Source organism: Canis lupus, chromosome 34 (assembly GCF_048164855.1).
Source record: "Canis lupus baileyi chromosome 34, mCanLup2.hap1, whole genome shotgun sequence".
Taxonomy (NCBI): Eukaryota; Metazoa; Chordata; class Mammalia; order Carnivora; family Canidae; genus Canis; species Canis lupus.
Window position 1 is genome coordinate 9,883,519 of NC_132871.1, and position 15,887 is coordinate 9,899,405.

The following is a 15,887-nucleotide window of genomic DNA, read 5'->3' on the forward strand; positions in this document are numbered from 1 at the left end:
AAAGGCTAAAAATCTTTGTAATACGTCTTTTACAAATGATTTCTCTGTGCTTCCCTCATCGCATCTTGTGGAATGGATATATCTGTGATTTCACCTGTCTAGCATCCAGTTTCCTTCTAGTAAACACACTCTGATTTTCCTATGGAACCACCCCTCTTCTCATTCCTAGACTTTTGATTTAAGAGGAGCTCGCTGATCCCACCCCTGACCACAGGGGCAGCATTTGGCTTAGGCCTGACCAGTTGGAATGTTGTATCTCTTTGTAACTGAACTAGAGTTTGCTCCTTGGTGAGTTACACATAAAAGGACCACACCAAATGGAGTTGTCACACAAAGGAAACTTTATTTTGCAGCTAATATGGAGATCACAGGCAATAACTTCCAAAGCCCTGACTTCCCAAGCAAGAGTGAATGGGCTCTTTTTATTTAGGGTTAAGGTAAATAGTCAGAAAGGGGAATTTTGCCTTCGTATGTAGAGGTGAGCATAAGGTCATGCATGCATATTTGGGAAACATGCCTGTACATGCATTGTATATTATGTTATCAAGGTTTGTACTCCTCCTTGGGTGGAGAGTTTAGCATAATGAGGTAGAAGTAACTGTCCTGATCCTGGAACCATGGCCCAGATCATCTGTAACCTCGCCGAGAAGCCTCTCTGGCGCTGGTGAACGCTGCTGTGACTTACTCGAAGCCTCGATTGGCCACATTTTGGCACTATGCCAGGGTTGAGCTGCTTCCTCCAACCCCTGCTGAGATCCCTACAGCTACTCAGAGCTTGAAAAAAAATAGTCAAGAGTGCTCCAACTTGTAGCTTCAAACAGCTCACAGTTAAGGAAGCTCTGCTGAATGGTTTGGTGGCCACCGAGGTGTGGATGAGGTTTGATGTGGGCGAGATCATAGTCAGGCATGGCATCATTGGCTATAATGTTTGAAGACCAATCTTTAACATATCTTTCTATGTGGCTTATTATTTGAGTGTTCTTGGACCATGTGTGATCAAACCTTTTTTTTTTTTTTTTTTAAGATTTTACTTATTTATTCATGAGAATACACAGAGAGGAGAGAGACAGGCAGAGACACAGACAGAGGGAGAAGCAGGCTCCATGCAGGGACCCTGATGTGGGATTCAATCCCGGGGCCTCCAGGATCAGGCCCTGGGCTGAAGGCAGCGCTAAACCCGGGCTGCCCCAGACAGAAGAAGAAGAAGAAGGAGAAGAAGGAGAAGGAGGAGGAGGAGGAGGAGGAGGAGGAGGAGGAGAAGAAAAGAAGAAGAAGAAAAGAAGAAGAAAGAAGAAAAGAAGAAGAAGAAAGAAGAAACTGTCCTACACTCCCGGCCCACCTGCAGAGGTCCATCTGTACAGGTCTGAGTCAGTGGTTGAGCTCAAACTAGTCTAGGCCAGCAGGAGCTCTTCCTGTTGTTCGCCTCTAACAGATAAGGTTAACATTCTTGTGAAGGAGGGGTTTTGGGGGGCCCAGGGCATGATCCCAGGGTCCTGGGATCGAGTTCCGCATTGGGCTCCCTATAGGGGGTCTGCTTCTCCTTCTGCCTGTGTCTCTGCCTCTCTCTCTCTCTGTGTCTCATGAATAAATAAATAAAAATCTTAAAAAAAAAAAAAAGCCAGAATTCAACTGAGTAAATTTTAAAGGTCAAATTGGCTTTATTAAGCAATTCCTGAATTAGGGAGCAAACATCCAACCCAACAAGTAGAGGGGCCTCCCCTGAGGCGTTGCATGAAATGGAAGGCTTTTATAGAAAGAAGGGTGAGGCAAGAAGTTATTAGCAAAGGAGAAGAAAGGATTTTTTCAGGCTAGGTCCTTCCCCCAAGGGGGATTCAGGGGAAAACTGTTTTATTAGGTAGATTACCTCATCTTCCTTTAGGTGGGGTGGAGGGGCCCAAGTGACAGATTACCACAGTGGTGCCTACCAGAAAATGCCAGATTTTGGTTTAAGATTCTACTCCTGGAGAAACTGAAACTGCAATTAAGTCTTGATTTGCTGTCCTGGGCCAAGTGACTCCACCTTGGGCCTGTGGCTTTTTAACAGCCCGAAGCCGAGTCTTTTTTTTTTTTTTTAATTTTGTTTATTTATTCATGAGAGACACACAGAGAGAGGCAGAGACATAGACAGAGAGAGAAGCAGGCTCCACACGGGGAGCCTGATGTGGGACTAGATCCCGGGACTCCAGGATCACACCCTGGGCCAAAGGCAGGAGCTTAACTGCTAAGCCACCCAGGCATCCCCAAAGCTAGGTCTTTTCTGCAGTATTTGAGTCAGGAAGCTCCTTTGGTAGAAGCAGAGTGAGTGAGGGGGAAGAGAATTGGATTAAGATCAGAGGTAATAGGAGATGTGATCATGCAGGGCTTACAGGACATTGCAGGAATTTGGGATTTTACTGTGACAGAAGAAACTGTTGGATAGTTTTGAGGCTTCAATTTTTATAGGATTGCTCTGAACTCTATCAGGTAAAGCACTTATCTTTGTTCATTAAGGTCTGTTTCTGGGGTTTTATCTTGTTTGTTTGTTTTGGAACGTATTTCTCTCTTCATCTTCCATTAAGTCTCATCATCTCTCCCAGGCTTAAGGGAATAACCTTGTACAGGAGATGAATCTGATCGTTCAGCTCTGCCCTAGCTGTTTGTTGTTTTCAGGTCTTTTTGATTGTCCAAATGGGAGCCAATGTTAGAGTCAGGGATGTGTGAAACCAGAGTGTTAGGATAGTTAGACATGGACGCTGGATTTACCCCTGATGACAGTAGGGCTGGAGTAGAGAAGGAAACTGTGCTAGATGCCACATCTTAAATTAATATAGGGAAGGGAGAAAACATCTTGGCCAAAGATAAAATATTTGGCAAAAATAAGACTGTGGGATTTAATGTTAGTTGAAAGAAGATGGGAGGTAAACTTTTGAGTCAGCAGAGCCAGCTTCTAATACTTAGTAGCTGTGGAAATAGTGATAGATTCTTTGAAGGGTTAAATGAGGTAAGATGCATGAGTGTACTTACGACACAGTGTCTACTTGGGGTTCCACTAGATGGGAGGGATTTTGGAAAGCCTCAGGTCCTCAAAGGAGACAACAACCCAATAGACTGTTACTATTAATCTCTGATCAATGCAATTTACATCCCACCCAACATGAATGGTAGGGACTCAGAATTGGTGGAGTTAAGGGTGAACTGTCAACTCCAATCCTCAGAGCTAAGGATAGGCTTTTGAATGAATCTGAGATGAATTGAGTATGAAATAAGAACCAAGTGTCAATGATGTAGTTTTTTAATAGAGGTGAGGTTTGGTGAGATCTGAAGCCAAAAAAAAAAAAAAAAATTCTTGAGAAGTCTTCAATGCAAAATGGTGGTTTTATTAAAGCTCAGGGACAGGACCCCATGGGCAGAAAAAGCAGCTATTGCTGCTGCTGCTGCTGCCACTGCCTGCTGCTGCCACTGCCTGCTGCTGCCTGCTATGCCAGGATTATGAGGAGCAACTGATTATTATACTCTGGGGTTGGGGAGGCAAGTAAGGCTAAGCAAAGTTCCAAAAGGATTTCCATACGCTAAAAGAAGACTCCGGAAACCTGAGGCCTTGCTATTGTCAAACCAAGGTTGTTTTTCTCTCTAGCAAGGCACTAACTTTAAGACAGTTGGGAGCTTCCTGGAGGAATGTATTTGTCCATGGGCCTGCCTCAAGGCCTGCCTCAAGTATTTGTCAATGGGCTGGAGGTTATAAGGACATTTAATTTTATCTACATTTCCTTCTGCCTTTGTTTCCCACATCATTAGGAAGAAGCTAGGGAAATGAAGTAAGAGGGAGGAAATGAAAGTCCTCTGAAAGGGATTGACAAATTTGGTGGGACAGTTTCCCCAGCTCAGGATTACTTCCATACAACTGGGAGTGTTCTATATAACCTAGATGTGGCATTTCTTACTGTAGTATCTTGGTAGCTCTCCTTAGCCAGCTCTCAATTTTATCTTAATTTCTCAACTACAGGGGCAGCCCTGGTGGCTTGGTGGTTTAGTGCCGCCTTCAGCCCAGGGCCTGATCCTGGAGCCCCGGGATTGAGTCCCACGTCGGGCTCCCTGCATGGAGCCTGCTTCTCCCTCTGCCTGTGCCTCTGCCTCTCTCTCTCTCTCTCTCTCTCTCTCTCTCTGTGTCTTTCATGATTAAATAAATAAAATCTTAAAAAAAAAATTTCTCAACTACAGTTTTTCACCACTAGCACCACAACTACTCCCATCACCTTAATTTTGACTTACTTTTATTAATTTTAACATCATGTACCAACCTGGCTTCTTTGTGGATGAGAAATATCAGTGCACACACTGAATAAAAATAGTATGAAGTTTAAGACTAAAGAAAAATTTTGGTGGGGGTTGCTGTCAGTATAGCTGGTCTCCACTATTGTTAGGAAGAAAGTAATCTGTTGGAAAAAATGAGATTAACATCTGAACTGACCTTTAATTCTCTCAGGGCTACTTTTTTCTATTTTTATTGTAGAAAAAATTTAAATACAGATAAATTGAAAGAACCATACAAAAATCACCATTGTATCTACCAACTATCCAAAAATTGATGACCATTTGCCATATATTTTTTGTTTCTGTTTGGAAATACATTGCAAACATCATGACACGTTTTCCCTAATACATTAGCCTGCATAACCTAAAAATAAGGACATTCTTTTCTATAATTACATTGCCGTGGGTTTTTTATTTATTAAATGTTTTATAATCAATTGTAGTCATTTGTCCTTTTGATATATAAATTGCCCCAAATTTGGTTTCTTTGTCCTTTGTGTCATGCCCCCACAAGTTCTATTTCTTTAAGATTTTTTTATTTTAAGGACACCTAGGTGGCTCAGTTGGTTGAGCTTCTGCCTTTGGCTCTGGTCATGTCCCAGGATCCTGAGACTCAACCCCACACTGGACTCCCTGCTCAGTGGGGAACCTGATGCTCCCTGTGCTTGTGCATGCTCTCTCTCTTTCTCTGTCAAATAAATAAATTCTTTAAAAAAAAGATTCTTGAGCACGGATGGCTCAGTGGTTGAGCATCTGCCTTTGGCTCAGGTTGTGGTCCTGGGGTCCTGAGATGGGAGTGCTGCATTAGGCTCCCTATGGGGAGCCTACCTCTCCCTCTGTTTATGTCTCTGCCTCTCTCTGTGTTGTCTCTCATAAATAAATAAATAATCTTTTTTTTTTTAAAGATTTTTTATATTTAAGTAATCTCTACACCCAACATAGGGCTCAAACTCACAACCCCAAGATCAAGAGTCAATGTGCTCTATCAACTGAACAAGCCAGGCATCCCATACCGCCACTAGTCTTAAAAGAGTTTGCTTGAATTCTCTCTCAGGTGCATTTGAATTTTATTAATCAAAACAAACCGTAGGTGGTGGAATTTTTAGGCAATATGTGGAAAGATTGTAGGATGAGGAAAGGGAGGAAATGGCCGAATATATATATATATATATATATATATATATATATATATATGCCAGCAGATTGTCTTTAGAGTCAGCCAGCCTAGGCTCTTCTTGACCTGGAAAATCTTCCCTTCCTTTACATTCACAGCCCAAGATTCACCAAAAGCTCCATTGTTTTTCAGAATGTATTGGCAGCGGGAGACAGAAATTACTATGGCAATGTTCCCCTTGTTTGTAAATTAAGAACTGCCTACGTATCTGTGTAGGAAGAGTCAAGAGAACATGACCTAAATATAATTAATTAAAATAAAAGGCGGGGGGCTCCTGATTGGCTTAGTCAGTAGAACGTGCAATTCTTAGTCTCGTTGTGGTGCTGAGTTCGAGCCCCACATTGGGTGTGGAGGTTACTTAAATAACATCAATTTTTTAAAAATGTAAAGGGAAATACTCCTCAGTAGCAATATGGGATCTTAAATGAGGAAAGCACATAGTTAAAAATAAGACAATAGGCCACAAATGGATTCGTTTAGGCTAAATCCTACATCACTAATCCAAGACTTAATTGCAGTTTCACTCACCCAGAAATGGACTCCTAAACCAGTCAGTCAGGAATCACCTGCTCAGGACTATGTAGGTCAGCTGCCCCGGCCATCCCCTAAAGGAAAGTAACCTTGCGATAACCAACCGGTTTTTTTGCCTAGTATAACTTCCTCATATCTGCTCCCTTCTGCCTATGAAAGTCTTTGATTTTGTACAGCTCCCTGAAGTGCCGTTCCGTCTGCTAGATCAGAGGCTGCCCATTTTGAATCCATTTTTGCTCAAATAAACTCAAAATTTTTAATATGCCTGTGTACCTTTTAACACGTTAATGTGGGTAGTGACAAGAGCCTTCTGACTGAGTCGCTGAGAGAGCATACCTTTGGGGCCCTCCACACAGGGAAGTCTGACTGTCTTGAACCTTGCTCCTCCATGGCCTTCTGAGCTCACATGGACTACAGACCCCAAAGCTTGCATTATCTGAGCTATCCCAAGGGAAAGCCGTATCTTTAGAAAGTTTCTTGTGACAATAATACCTTAACCTAAAGCAAGCATTTTTTTAAAGGGTGGGAATGAAGTCACTGAGACAAGTCATTGGAGGAATTTGATTTAGGACAGAGGCTCTTTTCATAAGTCGCACCATAATAGCTACTTCCTATTCTGCTGTCTCTGGTCCTGCCTACAATCTTCTCACTATATGGCTGTGAACATGTAGAAGGTAGAGATTACATTACCCCGAGTTATGCAATCTCCTTTCTCATAAAAGGAAGGACAAATGCTTTCATGTTGTTGTGAATATAGAAATGCTCAAGACATATTTGATGCAGGACATTTAAATAACCTCTGTGAGGAATGGAAGAGACATTTAAGACTGCCAGTCTTTTCAAGAATCCCTCAACCTCTTTTCATTCTATTTACTGAGATCCTCACATAGATTTTAAATACTTTTGCTCTGGGGCACCTGGGTGGCTCAGCGGTTGAGCGTCTGCCTTTGGATCAGATCGTAATGCCCGGGCCCAGGATCAAGCCCACTGCAGGGGTCTTGCTTCTCCTTCTGCCTATGTCTCTGCGTCTTTCTCTGTGTCTCTCATGAATAAATAAATAAAATCTTAAAAAAAACACACACAACCTTTGCTTTATGTGCTGATTTTCTTTTCCCTGTGATTCCCTTTCTTCTGGTTCATCTGGTCCTTTTACTGTCATTGTCTTAGTTAATATTCTGGGATCTAGTATCATGAGCTTCCCATCAAGAACATTTTTTTTTTTAAGATTTTATTTATTTATTCATGAGAGACACACACACACACAGAGAGAGAGAGAGAGAGAGAGGCAGAGACACAGGCAGAGGGAGAAGCAGGCTCCATGCAGAGCCCGACGTGGGACTCGATTCCGGGTCTCCAGGATCACGCCCTGGGCTGAAGGCGGCTCTAAAACCGCTGAGCCACCAGGGCTGCCCAACAACATTTTTATACTTCAATTTTCCTGACAAAAGAGCTTTGTAATTTCTTGATTTAGTTAAAGATTTTTTGGAGGGGATCCTGCTAATCCTATACACTATATAAAATTATATACCGTCTTAGAGGACAAATAATTTGTAAGTTAAACAAGGATGTAGGTTTGATTGTGATTTCTTGATTTAGTTAAAGATTTATGAAGGGGATCCTGCTAATCCTATATACTATATAAAATTATATACCATCTTAGAGGACAAATAATTTGTAAGTTAAACAAGGATGTAGGTTTGACAAGCTTACATGTAATTCAGACGTCCCCTCTCTGCTTTGTTATCTGGATGGAGTAGCTAAACCATCTCAGTTCTCTTTCACCCTAGAGCTCTCTGCTCAAAGCCTCTCTGTCAAAGGAATCTTGGTATGAGCTGCTAAGAAGTTACTTCTGCCTCCAAATCATTAAATGCAAGTGGAGAAAATCATGTACTAAGGAAAGTACTTTTATTTACAATTATTCAGCTAAGCAAACAAAATATGCTGGTTACCATGGCAGCGTCTTTCATACACATTCCTTAATCTCCAGAGGCTAAAGGCCCCAGACCACCAGGATGGAGTCAGCTTGACAGTGTCCTTCTCCCTCCACCTCTCCTGCTTGTGCTCCCTCTCCATCTCTCTCTCTAAAATAAATAACAAATCTTTAAATAAATCAGAAAATAGCATAAAAGGAAGTGGATGTAGGAAGAGGCAGATTATTATAAGGCTTGAAGGGTGGGCATCATTCCCTTTATTCCCTTAATAGGCATGTTTCTTGGCATTTTATTTATTTTCACTGTGATTAAAATATATATAACATAAAACATGTCATGTTAGCCATTTTTAAATGTACAATTCAGTGACATTAATTACATTCACAATGTTATGTAAACCTCACTACTATTTCCAAAATATGTCTATTACTCTCACCAGAAACTGTACCCACTAAGTCATTAACACCCCATCCCCCCCCCACACCCCCAGTCCTGGTAACCTTGAATCTATTTCCTATCTCTACAAACTTGTCTGTCATTTTTACGGTTTTTTCTTTTTCTTTTTTTTTAAGATTTTATTTATTTATTTGAGAGAGAATACGAGCAGGGAGAGAGTCAGAAAGAGAAGCAGACTCCCTGGTGAGCAGGGAACCCAACCTGGGGCTTGATCCCAAGACCCCAGGATCACGACCTGAGCCAATAGCAGAGGCTTGACCAACTGAGGCCCCCAGGCACCTCTTGTCTACCATTTTTGAAAGGTGAACTTTAGGGACACCTGGGAGGCTCAGTGGTTGAGCATCTGCTTTTGGCTCAGGGTGTGATCCTGGGGTCCAGGATCGAGTCCCACATGGATTTCTTGTAGGGACCCTGCTTCTCCCTCTGCCTGTGTCTCTGTGTTTCGCATGGATAAAAAAAAAAAAAAACAAAAAAAATCTTAAAAAAATAATAAAAGGTGAACTTTGGTGGCCATGTGGATGGGAGGAATGCAGAGGAATAAGACAACTCTTTTCCTTTAGGTAATTCAAAAGGATAAACCTGGGAAACCATTATAGTGTCCATCTTTTTTGCTTTTCTCAGAATGCAGTCTTTGCTCTCATTATCAGAGATGTTGATCCAGCTTGCAGAACTGGGAAATTAGGATTTGAGATGGAAAGGACACAAAAAGAAAGAACTACATGATATTCAGCTTCTGAAAGCAAGACAGGATTGTGCATGTCAGTAGCCTTGCATACTGAGTTTTTATCTTAAGAGAGGATTTTTTTTTTCCAAATCCTTTTATTATTCACTGACTGAAGCAGGAGGGACCAGCTTATAAAGTTCTGTAGTCTATAGAGGATACTCTTCTGTTTGCATTAACAAAACCACAGGTCTTGCTGCTCAATAGCAGAAAAAGGGGAATAATTAGCTTAAGGTTGACTGCAAATAACAAAAATACTTGAGAGAAGTGTAAACAAAGTAGAAGTTTCTCTAGCATATTCCAGAAGTCTTTTTTCTGGTTCCCAAGGTTGTCTATGCAAATCTGGCATGGTGTTCAATAAGACTTGAAGATTTAGGCTCCTTCAGTCTTACTCTCTGCATGCTTCACACTGGAGGTGTAATCTCCAGTGCACCCAGTAGGCAGACCGCAAGGGGGAGAGAAGAGTCTGCCCCCTTCCTTTAAGGACGCTTGCTGCAAACTGCGTATACAATGTGTTCTTGTCCTGCTGGGCAAAGTTTTGTCACATGACCATAACCGACTACAAGGGAGCCAGGAAATGGGAGCAGAACTCTGTCATTATGGAAGAAGGGACATACAGATACTGAGGAATAACCTGCACTTTCTGCAACAGAAAGAGAGGTAGTTGGAAGAATGAAACTTCCCAGAAGGAGGGCAGTACTGAGTGGAAGGCCATGATGAAGGCTCCAGGCAGCTCAAACCAACCCTGTGTGAGGGTATTGAGTGTCAAAAGTAGGTTAGTTCTGGGATACCTGGGTGGCTCAGTGGCTGAGTGTCTGCCTTTGTCTCAGGTTGTGATTCTGGAGTCCTGGGATCGAGTCCGCATCAGGCTCCCCACAGGGAGCCTGCTTTTCCCTCTGCCTATGTCTCTGCCTCTCTCTCTGTGTCTCTCATGAATAAATAAAGTCTTTAAAAAAATGAGTTAGTTCCGAATACCTCAAGAGGCTAGGAAATGGGTTTTGTTAGCTGAGAAAGGAACAAATGTTCTCTATCATCATTTTTTTTTCTATCATCATTTTGACTAAGACTAGTCCTGTCCTGTCTTTACTACAAATTGTATGTGAAAAGACTTCTTCAAAAAATGAGTCCCAGGAGGGAAGGGAGCCTGGTGGATCTCTCTTCATCATGCTGCCTGAAGAGCCCGGAGGTAGGGTTAAGGGTTGTAAGAAAGACCTGAATCAGAACCTCTAAGATGAGGCCTGAACCTCTGGCCTGCTGAGAGAACCGGCTCTCGTGAGCAGCAGCAGGTGAAGGTCTGTACTCTAGGATGAACACAGCTCTGAGGCCTCCAGTTTGAGACGGGACTCTGCTTTGATCTGGCACTTGATTTATGCCACCTGGGCACAGAGGCCACATAGTGATTTACAGCAAAGATTTGGGAGCCAGACTGTATAGTTTGGAACCCAGCACTACCCCTTGCTAGCTCTGTAACTTTCCTATATAAGGAGGTACCAAATATGAAAGCTTTCCTCTACTACACGATTACAGGATGCAAACAAGACCATATGTTATCATTGTGAAGTTTGATGTGGTTGGTCCTACAAAATTGAGATTATTTGCCTGTACCTAAAAACAACATTTGAGATTCTATCTACTTTGTTCCTACAGCTTTGTTAGTGTCTCTCCTATTATGTCAGAGTTCTTACAAGTGGTCCTGTTTCAGTTTTTTACCAGATTTTTTCTTTTCTTTTTTTTTTTTTTTAAGATTTTATTTATTCATGAGAGACAAAGAGAGAGAGGCAGAGGGAGAAGCAGGATCCCTATGGGGAGCCCGATGCAGGACTCGGTCCCAGGGCCCTGGGATCACGACCTGAGCCAAAGGCAAATGCTCAACCACTGAGCCACCCAGGCGCCCCTTACAAGGTTTTTTTTTTTTTTTTTTTAATTTTTTGTTTAGCACTTTTCTTTTTCTTTTCTTTTTTTTTTTTTATGATAGTCACACAGAGGAGAGAGAGAGGCAGAGACACAGGCAGAGGGAGAAGCAGGCCCCATGCACCGGAAGCCTGATGTGGGATTCGATCCCAGGTCTCCAGGATCGCGCCCTGGGCCAAAGGCAGGTGCTAAACTGCTGTGCCACCCAGGGATCCCCTTACAAGGTTTTTATAAGTAAGTCTTATATGGCTTTTTTTAAAAAAAGATTTTATTTATTTATTTATGAGAGACAGAGAGAGAGGCAGAGACAGGCAGAGGGAGAAGCAGGCTCCCCCTGCCCCCTGAGGGGAGCCTGATGCAGGACTCCATCCCGGGATTCTGGGATCATGCCCTGAGCTGAAGGCAAACACTCAACCACTGAGACAGCCAGGTGCCTCAGTTTCTTGTAAGACTTATTTTTTTTTAAAGGATTTTATTTATTTATTCATGAGAGACACACACACAGAGAGGCAGAGACACAGGCAGAGGGAGAAGCAGGCTCTGGGAGCCCAATGTGGGACTTGATCCTGGGTCTCCAGGGTCACATCCTGGGCTGAAGGCAGTGCTAAACCACTAAGCCACCCGGGCTGCCCATTATGACTTGATTTAATTAAAATATGATACATAGAAAAACTCAAGAAACTTAGCTCTTATGTATTATGTTATGTATCAGAACAAATGGAGAAAATGGCTGGAAAAATGGAATTTTTTAGGAAAGGAGTTTACTTAGGCTCTGGAAATAGGTATTTATTGATTTTCATCGATGTTGATGTAGCATGGTGATAACCATGGTTGATGTAGATGATGATAACCTATAATCCTTGCCAAAGTTAGTAGATGAATAAATATGCTTTCAGTTGCATCATCAGTTCGTGCAACAGAAATGACCTTAAATCCACAAGAAATGACATGCACAAATGGGGTGAAGACTGAGTTAATGAATTATTTTTACAGTTGAGCAACATTAAATCCAAACAATGTTATTCTGCTGTTTATATCACAGATCTGCAGTTTCAGTTAGTCCTTTGCGGCAATTAGGACAGTCACAAAACTGCAAGTAGAAAGCAAAGTGCAATTCAGATTGCCCTTGGGAGTAAACATAAAAGAACAAAGCAGGTCCCCAAGTACGAAATCGGACATTATAGGAAATATACCATAAAGGTTGTAGGGACAAAGTAAACACAACACTGAATGTCTTCTTTTTTCCCCCCTTTCCTTTTTCAAGATATAAGCAGATTCCGTTTGGTAGGACTAACCATATTGAACTTCTAATGATAATACGTCTCTGGATTTGTTTACATCCTATAGCTTATTCACAGAACATGCTAACCAGCGTATGTTGCATGTTTACTTCAAGCTTACAATATCAGCTGTGAATTCTGTTCAGTCCAAATCCCACCATGATCTTTTAAAGTTGTAGTTATATTATTCCAAATACTATTAGATGTATTAGTAAAGCCAGATTAATTACTTGCAGTTTATACCTCAGATTTCTTCAATTTTTATTATTTTAATTATCTGTATGTTGTAATTACATTTCCACTATACCTTTTTTCAGTAGGTTAATTATGTCTTGGTGAAGTGTCCCTTAAATCAAATGCTATCATATGAACCATATAAAAAGAATAATTATAATATTCTAATACATAGTGACTTAGATTTAAAGCAGTTTTAATGAGTTTTGGAAATAAAATTTATATATCACTTCACTAATATTATTTTAAATATGAATTTCTCTTAAGCATTAACTACACTATTAGGTATAAGACAATTTGAAAAGCAGAAACTTATTGTTATTAAACAATAGAGCAATAAAAATGTTTTGGGAGGGGAGGGGGGAAAAGAAGATTTAAAACATCTAAGCAGCTACCCAGGCAGCTTAATAAATCATTTGTCATGAAGCACCTCAAAATGTGCTAATGTGTTCAGGACACTTAATTCCATGTATCTGAGGGAGAATTGTCACATATCTTGATTCCCCAATTTGAAATGATTTTGAGTTTTTTCTCTTTTTGGTTAAAAAATGACCGTGATTTCTCAATTTTGGAATTACACGTTCCTTAGTCTAGACCTTATAATAAGTAACGAAGACAAACTGGTCACATATTGGTGTAACTGCTAAAGTTAGAACTGTCGATAATTAGAGCTAAATCTCTAAATTGTAGAAAACTGACTCTCCTTCAGTGGGAACTGCTATTTACTGAACAGTAGAATATTGTAACATGGTGTAGCTGATGGGGTGGCAAAGCACACCTCCAGCTGGCTGGCGCTCATGGTTTCCCTAGTCTCCTGGGGTCTCCCAGGCCGCCTTCAGGAAGCACTTCGGGTCAGTTAATTCCAGGCTGGGCACTCATATCTCTGTCCCCAGTAAACCAGCAGTATAAAACTCAGTAAGCCAAGACCTTAGATGGTTTGTGAAGTCCTTTCAAGTGCTGCTTTCTCCTGAACTCCCTATCACAGGTCCAGCCAGCCCTGCAGGCAGTCACTGGGGTATATCCCCAGTTGTTTTAGCTTCCTCTCTTTGTGTAAAGAAGGAACAGAAATCTACTCTAATGAATTCAAATAAATGGGGTTGGGACACGTGATAGCAAAGAGCTCACAAAATCAAACATAGGCTTCATGGGAAATAAGGCTGTAGCTAAAGCTATCAGGAGTCTATTTTCTTCCTTTTTCTGTCTTACTGAGGCCAACTGGTATTTCCTTTTCCTTTCTCTTGGCACATCCACTCCACTTTCCTCTTTCATGAGCCGGGCATATTAACGCACATGTTCCTGAAATGGCAGGCAGCCTCCAAGTCTGTGTGTCCTATCAGCATAGCTACCTTCAGGCTTTCGGGGTCTGTTCAAATATGTACATTGTAGGGGATCCCCGGGTGGCTCAGCGGTTTGGCACCTGCCTTCGGCCCAGGATGTGATCCTGGAGTCCTGGGATCGGGTCCCATGTCGGGCTCCCTGCATGGAGCCTGCTTCTCCCTCTGCCTGTGTCCTTGCCTCTCTCTCTCTCTCTCTCTGTGTGTGTGTGTGTGTCTCTCATGAGTAAATGAATAAAATCTTTTAAAAAATGTACATTGTAAGATTATTTATGTATTTGACAGGGAGAGACAGGGAGGGAACACCAGTAGTGGGAGTGGCAGAGGGACAGGGAGAAGCAGGCTCCCTGTTGAGCAAGGAGTCTGATTGGGGCTTGACCTCAGGACCCCGAGATCATGATCTGAGCAGACGGCAGATGCTTGATACTGAGCCACTCGGGTGCCCAAAAATAGTTTTTTTTAAGATTTTATTTGTTAAAAAAAAAAAAGATTTTATTTGTTTATTTGACAGAGAGAGAGAGAGAGAGAGAGCACAAGCAGGGGAAGAGATAGGCAGAGGAAGAGGGAGAAGCAGGCTTCCCATTGAGCAAAGGGCCCAATGTGGGGCTCTATCTCAGGACCCTGGGATCATGACCTGAGCTGAAGGCAGACACTTAAACCACTGAATCACCCAGGTGCCCCAGCTCAAAATATTTGAGAGGGGTGGTGGTGAGGGGAGAGAGACAGAATATGATTTGATACAGGAAAGCCAGTGGATGGACTAGTTTTACGTCAGCTGTCTTTGATCCTCCCGTCAACCTTGGTTATAGGACTTCTGAATGTTAAAGATCAGTCTTCATCACAGCAAAGAAAATAGAAGACGAAATGCAAAGCAAACCGGAAGATGAATGGCATTTGAAAACAGTAACAATTCCTACATTTTCATACTCCTTGATATTTTCTCCTAGTATGCTAGCTAGATTTTGTGGTATTCAGTTGGTAAGAACCAAAATTCTTTGTAGGAGCAATATTTTAAAAAAAATATTTTACTTATTTATTCATGAACGACACACAGAGAGACAGAGACATAAGCCGAGGGAGAAGCAGGCTCCCTGCAGGGAACCTGATACAGAACTCCATCCCAGGACCCTGGGATCACGCCCTGAGCAGAGGCAGATGCTCAACCACTGAGCCACCCAGGTGCCCCTGTAGGAGCAATATTGACACAGAAGAGATGACCTGTCTCTGCCATGTAAGGATACAGCAATATTGCTGGAATCGGCAAACCCGGAGGAGGACTCTCACCAGACACCAGATACCCTGGCACCGAGGTCTTGGACTTCCCAGGCTCCAGAACAGTAAGAAATGAATGTCTGTTGTTTAAGTCAACTATTCTGTAGTATTTGTTGTAGTAGCTCAAACTAAGACGCAAATAAATTGTTTAACCCAATAAAATTGTTTAAAGATTTTTTCTCTTGATACTTGATAATTTTAACAAACATGTACTGAATTGACAAGTAACTTTAAGTGTGTTGCTTACTCTCTAGGATCCTCGGTTCTTCAGTTACTATAATTCACCTTATGAAGTTCCAGATATAAGATATATTCAAACCCATCAAGGAAAAATTACTGATTGGGTTTCAGAAAGGATTTTACACCTCAGGTATTTCAGTTGACTTATTGTTTCTATGATGATATTATTCACCTCTAACTTTCTTTATATTTGTGAAATTTTATTACAATAAATCTTAAAATATTAGACCTGGAGGATATATTAGATGTTCTATAGTCCAGCTCCCTCATTAATATATACCATATTTTATCCTTCTAATTACTAATATACTGTTGAAGTAGCAAAAAGAAATAAGAAAAATCCAGGACTGCACCAGAGGAAGCATTTTTTGGAAAGGAAAAACTCAAATGAGGCCTCATCTCTATCAATAAAGCTTTATTCATTTACCCCATAATTATTACCTGATAGATTTTTAAAATTTGAAATAATCATAGGGTTCACAGATATGCAATAAGAAGGTGGCAGCCCAGGTG

At 41.5% G+C, this 15,887-nt stretch overlaps 1 pseudogene; it reads left to right on the forward strand.

The window, feature by feature from the left end:
* The first annotated feature begins 478 nt into the window (after positions 1 to 478).
* On the forward strand, positions 479 to 1,255 carry LOC140624422 (ATP synthase subunit g, mitochondrial pseudogene; annotated as a pseudogene).
* The last annotated feature ends 14,632 nt before the right edge of the window (positions 1,256 to 15,887 follow it).